This window comes from Protopterus annectens, chromosome 7.part0 (assembly GCF_019279795.1).
Source record: "Protopterus annectens isolate FY-2018-M chromosome 7.part0, PAN1.0, whole genome shotgun sequence".
Lineage (NCBI taxonomy): Eukaryota > Metazoa > Chordata > Ceratodontiformes > Protopteridae > Protopterus > Protopterus annectens.
Window position 1 is genome coordinate 299,292,767 of NC_056739.1, and position 6,000 is coordinate 299,298,766.

Consider the following 6,000-nt stretch of genomic DNA (forward strand, 5'->3'; position numbering starts at 1 on the left):
ACTCTGTAGCTATCTAAGCAAATAGTATAAGCTAATAGTATTTTAAGGGTTTAAGAAATGTCAGTCTCCAATGACACTTCATTAGTTCCACCAGTAAAATGCTCAAACTGTTATAAGCAAAATTCAGAACTACCAAAACTACTTTACAATAATTGTTCTTAAATGTTTCCTAGAAGAGTACTGGTTATTTCCTGTATTCTAATCTGTTACTTTCAGGTATTCTAATCTATAACCCCATCTCTTTTTGCTGTGAACTGATCATTTCTGAACCAATTTACAGTCAGTTTAATATTTACGTGTGCAATGTGCACTTAGGGTTATACGTTTCAAAGTTGTTTATCTTTTTTCTCAGCTTTTTTTAGTTTCTATAATGCACCCAGACTCAGACTCATATTACTGTAGCTGACCTCATGTGCTTTGTGTTTGTCGTTACATATTTCCCTAGTGACATATTGAAAGACATATATTGTAACGGATAACATTTTATGGTACTCACTCTTGCAGCTGCAGTGTCTAGGTTTGTCACTCCACTGAAGATGTTGGTGGCCTTTCTTGTGTCTTTGTTCAGCAACTTGATTGTCTAGTAAGAAAGACTTGCTTACTGTAGCTGGACTTGAGAATTTGGGACGTCTCTTCTGCAGCAAGCTTCAGGCAATATTTCGGTTTAGGCACAAAGCTGAAAGGAAAGTCCCTCTGATATCAGAAGCCATGCCACTGTTTTTCTTGACAAGCCTGGAAACTGCATGCCTCATGCTTTTTATCCTACCAATGTACTGTTCCTTTCTGTTAGTATAATTGCAAGACAAGCTGTGAGGTTTCCAGAGTAAAGTTTCTTCCCTGCTCGAGCTCAGTTTTTGCAAAAAAGAAATGCAAGATGATGTTCCAGTTTCCTTTTTCACATTATCTATCCCTCCTAATGATGGAAGAGATGAAAGAGAAAATAAATCATATCCTAGAGTAAAAACATGTTAAATTTGGTAGTGCAGTTCTTATAAAAAAAGGTTATATACTAGGACTCAATTTTATTTTGCAAATGAAACGTACTTTTTGATGTCTTCTCTTGCATTTATATCTTGTTGTTTTTCTTCCATGCATTATTGGCCAATTGCAAGCCACCCCTCCCCCAACTCTAAGCACCTGACTGTCACAAGAATATCATGATTTTAAACTACATAAAAATCAGATGGAATGAAACCTTGACTATGCTTACTTCTCTCAAAATCGTCTCCAACTGCGGTGGTTCCTGCCTTTGCTAGCAGGTTTCTGTATTAATGAGAGCTTGTGCAGACCAGTGAAAAGCCAAGGAGGGAATGTGGCAGGCACTAAAAGCTTAGGGGACAAAAAAGACCCAAAGAACCATGTACAAGAGATGTGCCTTCTTAGTCATCAGGAAATCATAATGGGGGGGTGCGATTTGAGGAGGCTTCCCTCCCACACATGAGCTACAAGAAGACAAGACTGAGGGCTGAATTGCAGAGGGGTGGGGGGAGTAATGAAATCATCTCCCTTCTCATTGGGCTGTGAGTCAGTGACTAGGGCACAGACTGTATCGTTGCTCTGATCGAATGCTGAGGAGCTATCCTCCTCCTCCTTTTACTTTACTATTCACAAGTTCACGCTGACACACTCTGCATTGAGACAGCACATAGTACAGGTACATTTCAGGGACCTTGGCTACAGCTACAGTGAACAATCTATATGACAAATGACAACTACTGAAGAAATGCGTTGAACATGGGAGTTCTGGCATGAATTAGTAGAGAAAATTCCAGAAAATGCCACTCAACAATTCAACACTGAAGTGTGTACAGCCATTCTTCAGAATTCTCATCAAATACCCAAATAAATAATGCTACCTTACTCTGTGAACAATGCCATAGATAACAGCAGCCCCATATCTATCTGTCTATATATATATATATATATATATATATATATATATATATATATATATTTATACATATATATTTTTTTCCAGAAAGGTAGCAGATCTTTTAGGTGTGCACATAGTGGTCAGCATCATAAGGATTATTAGTAATCCTCATGCCTTAAGGGTGTGTGTGTGTGTGTGTGTGTGTGTGTGTGTGTGTGTGTGTGTGTGTGTGTGTGTGTGATAGTAATGTGTGATAGTAATAGCTGAAAGATCTGTCAACGTGTGTGTGTGTGTGTGTGTGTGTGTGTGTGTGTGTGTATGTGTGTGTGTGTGTGTGTGTGTGTGTGCGTGCGTGCGTGCGTGTGTGTGTGTGTGTGTGTGTGTGTGTGTGTGTGTGTGTGTGTGTGTGTGTGTGCGTGTGTGTGTGTATGTCTGTTTTGCTAAAGGAAGAAATCGGACCAATTTTTTTCCTGAGTTGCCAAAGTTACTCATTTTCCAAGCTCCTGCAAGATGCTAGTATTAAACCAACTCATGCCTTTTTGTAAAGCAACAATATTATGACAAGCAACTCTGAGTGCAGGTGCACTGTAACACACATTGTGGTTAATTTTAGAGTCCAACTGAGTACACAATCATCATCTATTGAAAAAGGTGAGTCACAAAGCTTTAGTTCAGTCATAAGATTATTCCATCAATTATACTGGTAGAAATACTACTGCTTGTAAACTGTGATGAAGAGTAAGCATGCCTTATCAGAGCTTTCATGCAGGAATAATATTATTTCATCACTCACACAAATGTTTAGTGTTATATTTTGTGCTATGAATTAAAACGTTCTTTTCATGGACACATAATCTGCGTTCGTTTTCAGTGCAGTACTAATGTACATGAAAAAATACTGCTCTGATTGGTGCTATTAGCAGACATTCCACTCCAGTCTCAAGTAAACAGAGTGCTTATTGCTTACTGCTAAATTGCAGTTATGTTTGATTTTTGTGCCGTGATGGAACTATAACTGCTATTACAGCAATATTTTTGAATAACATTTTGCATGATTATTGATATTCTGTCTGATGAATATGTCATTTTAACATTTTAACCTCTTCCTGTTTAATACCAAGGAAATTATATTTTGGTTTGCGAGGGTAAGAAATACAATTGAGAAGCTATTTCTTAGTAGGGCTTTCAAATCTAAAAAGTCTGTTGCCACAGTGAGAAAATGTCATTTAAAGTTGCTGGAAACTGGACTCATGAAGGCAAAATGATGACAAATCTGAATCTACAATCCTGTTATGTTAACTGTTCTGAAGGATAATGTAGACAGTCAAAAGACATATTACCATTTCTGGGTTTGTCCTCTGAGACTACCATCCTTGTACAAGTGACATTATGTAAGTCAGTCATGGACTGCGGTATCTACTAATGCTGACTCTTATTCACCCTTTGACATTATACTGACCTCAGCCTGACATTATATATGTGACCTCTCACTGCTTGGCATTCTAGCATGCCATGGCATAGGTAAAACCATATATGTTTTAGTTATCATATTAGCAGGCACTGCAGGCTTGCATATGCTGCCACTTCTCAGAACCTCTTAAAACAACATTTGCAGTCATATTCACCATTCCAGTTTAAACATCCTAACCAGCCAAAGGGAGAAACCTTATCTATACAGCACAATGTCTAAAATTCAATATGTAAGTGAGAATCTAATACATGTTTAGAACACATTGTAGTTTTAGAAACATGTCAGAATTAGTACTGTGATATCTTCCTGCAGTGTAGTTGGCCATTGTGTGACAGGAATGAAAAACAACGAATATCAATGGCCTTTCCTAAACCATAAACACCTGCAGAGGATACATCTTTCACCACTGTGTCACATGGGCTAACATCAGTGGCCACAATAGGATGGCATTCGGTAGATTGTGGTGTTGACATTCATGATAAAGTGCTACTGTTAGGTGGCCAGAATGGTGTGCTTGGAAATGACTAAAAAGTAACAGGGGTACTGCCCACTGCTAGCACAGTGGTTCCTCTTCTAATTAATGATGTTTTCTGCTGTGTACTATATTCACAATAATTCACACTATGCCACTTCTGTAATGGACATGGTATTCACACACCATGGCAGGCACCACATGAACCATCTCTGTTGCTCAGTACTTCTGGGATATGACTGCACTTCTGGGGTCAATGATCACATACACATGAAAATACATCATTCTTTACAAATCACCCACGTGCTTCACATGGTGTCTTTCAGTATAATTCTGCACAGTGGACATTATATGCAACTCATCATAAAGTTCTCAATGAGATCTACATAGAATCCCGTGATCTGCAGTTGAAGGTACTCACTAGACTGTACCAACTTAGGGGTATTTCAATACTTCATTTCTACCTCTTCTAATAATCAGCTTTATTTTTTTATTTTATTTTTTCAATTTGTTGACCAGATAAGTCTACTGGACAAATTGTCCCTTTACATTGGTGACCTCTAAGCACTGTTTAGTTAAAGTGACTTGCTCAGAGTCACACAGTAAGCAAATAAAGGTGGAAGAAATCAAACCCTCGTCCACTATCAGTTCGGAAACAATCCTCTCACATAACAAAAAAGAAAACATCAAACGGGTTGTCAGCTCATGCCCTTCACCTCTCACACAAGTTCAGAACACAACACATACACACACATATGTGGAGGTACTCACTAGGAGCCTACCAAAAGATCAGAGGCCTCCCAAGTGCAAATTATCTGCACACACCTCAACATGTATAGAATCCACAGCACATAACAACACACGTCAGTGTCTAACCAAATAGGCCCCTAAGGCAAAACACCTCAAAACCTAATGTCTTGGTCATAGGAGACTCCATAGTGAGACATAAAGATGTCCCCCTCACCTGGAAGGTCAAGGAGAAGGTCACAGTCAGTTGCCTATCAGGTGTCAGGATCCATCATATCACACAAACACTCATGCCACTCAACAACAAGTACCGTTATGACTCTGTCATAGTCCATGTTGGGGTGAATGACTTGAGATGTACCTCCCTGGACTATATGAACAGAGACATAACTGAACTCTCAGATTATGTGTCCCAGGAGGTATGTCCCTAGCCCTAAGTAGCATTTTACCTTCACCCAGTATGATGTCACAATATAAACAAAAATGATTGAGTTTAACAATTCGCTTAGCTTGTGGTGTTGGTCCAGAGGAATCCATTATTTGTCAGCCTGGGAAGACATGGTCAACAGGCCAAACTGCTTTGCCAGAGATGGTCTGCATTCTGCACCTGTCTCCCCTAGACTTTTGGATACTGGCTAAAGTGCAAAAGACAGACTCGATCCTCAGTGAAACGGGTCTCGCTGAGGATCTAGTCTGTCTTTTGTTTTACAAGTTCCTGTTGTACTTGTTTGCCTTTTGCTGCTTCTACTTTGTTCTCTACGGATGAGCCTACCACCAACAGGAGCCTGGGCATTTTTCCCGAGTGCCCGCACTGAGATTTTGCCCTGACCACTGGCTACCACCTCTCACCACCCCCAGACACTGGACTGAGCCACCGGGAAGGCAGACCTCCCCAGGGATGCCTAGGCTTGACCACACTCTGAGGCACACCACCATCTGGAGCCTTTTTCAAGGCTTTATAGGTTAAGTCAGACATACAGGACCCATCACCACAGCCTTTTTAAAGGCTCTACTAGGCCATTGTTAAGGCTCACCACAGCCTTTCTGAAGGCTACCAGACTCCCCAGCAGAGAGCACACCAGCTGGGAGCCTTAATGAAGGCTATACAAAAGGTTGTACAACCTTTTTCAAGGCTACTATGGTTAAATTACCAAAGCCTTTCTCAAGGCTACTACAGTTTGATTATCTACAGCCCTCCAAGAGGTCACAACAGGGGCCACCCTCTAGGAGCCTTTTTCAAAGCTGTACTATGGCTCCCGCTCTGTAGAACCTTTTTCAAGGCTTCCTCCAGGGAGGACTCCTCCTAGCTGCATCACAGGGGTAATCGTGTTGACATTTAACCATAGCCTGAGAACTGGCTTTGTACCAGCAAAATGGAGAACAGTGACAGTAATCCCCTTGCATAAAGGGGGCCATCAACAAACCCCAGGAACTATA

General features: G+C 40.5%; 1 long non-coding RNA gene across 2 annotated transcripts in view; it reads right to left on the reverse strand.

Annotated features, from left to right (window-relative positions):
* The window catches only part of LOC122806410, a 485,813-nt gene extending 484,352 nt beyond the window's left edge, over window positions 1-1,461 (reverse strand). Inside the window, exons 1-2 of one of the 2 annotated variants that reach the window (XR_006365507.1) lie at window positions 1,045-1,461; window positions 497-913 (exon numbers count right to left, since the gene is read on the reverse strand). This is a non-coding gene — a long non-coding RNA (uncharacterized LOC122806410). The remainder of the gene's footprint in view (window positions 1-496; window positions 914-1,044) is intronic. The other variant, XR_006365506.1, reaches the window with a different exon arrangement.
* Between the last annotated feature and the right edge of the window lie 4,539 nt (window positions 1,462-6,000).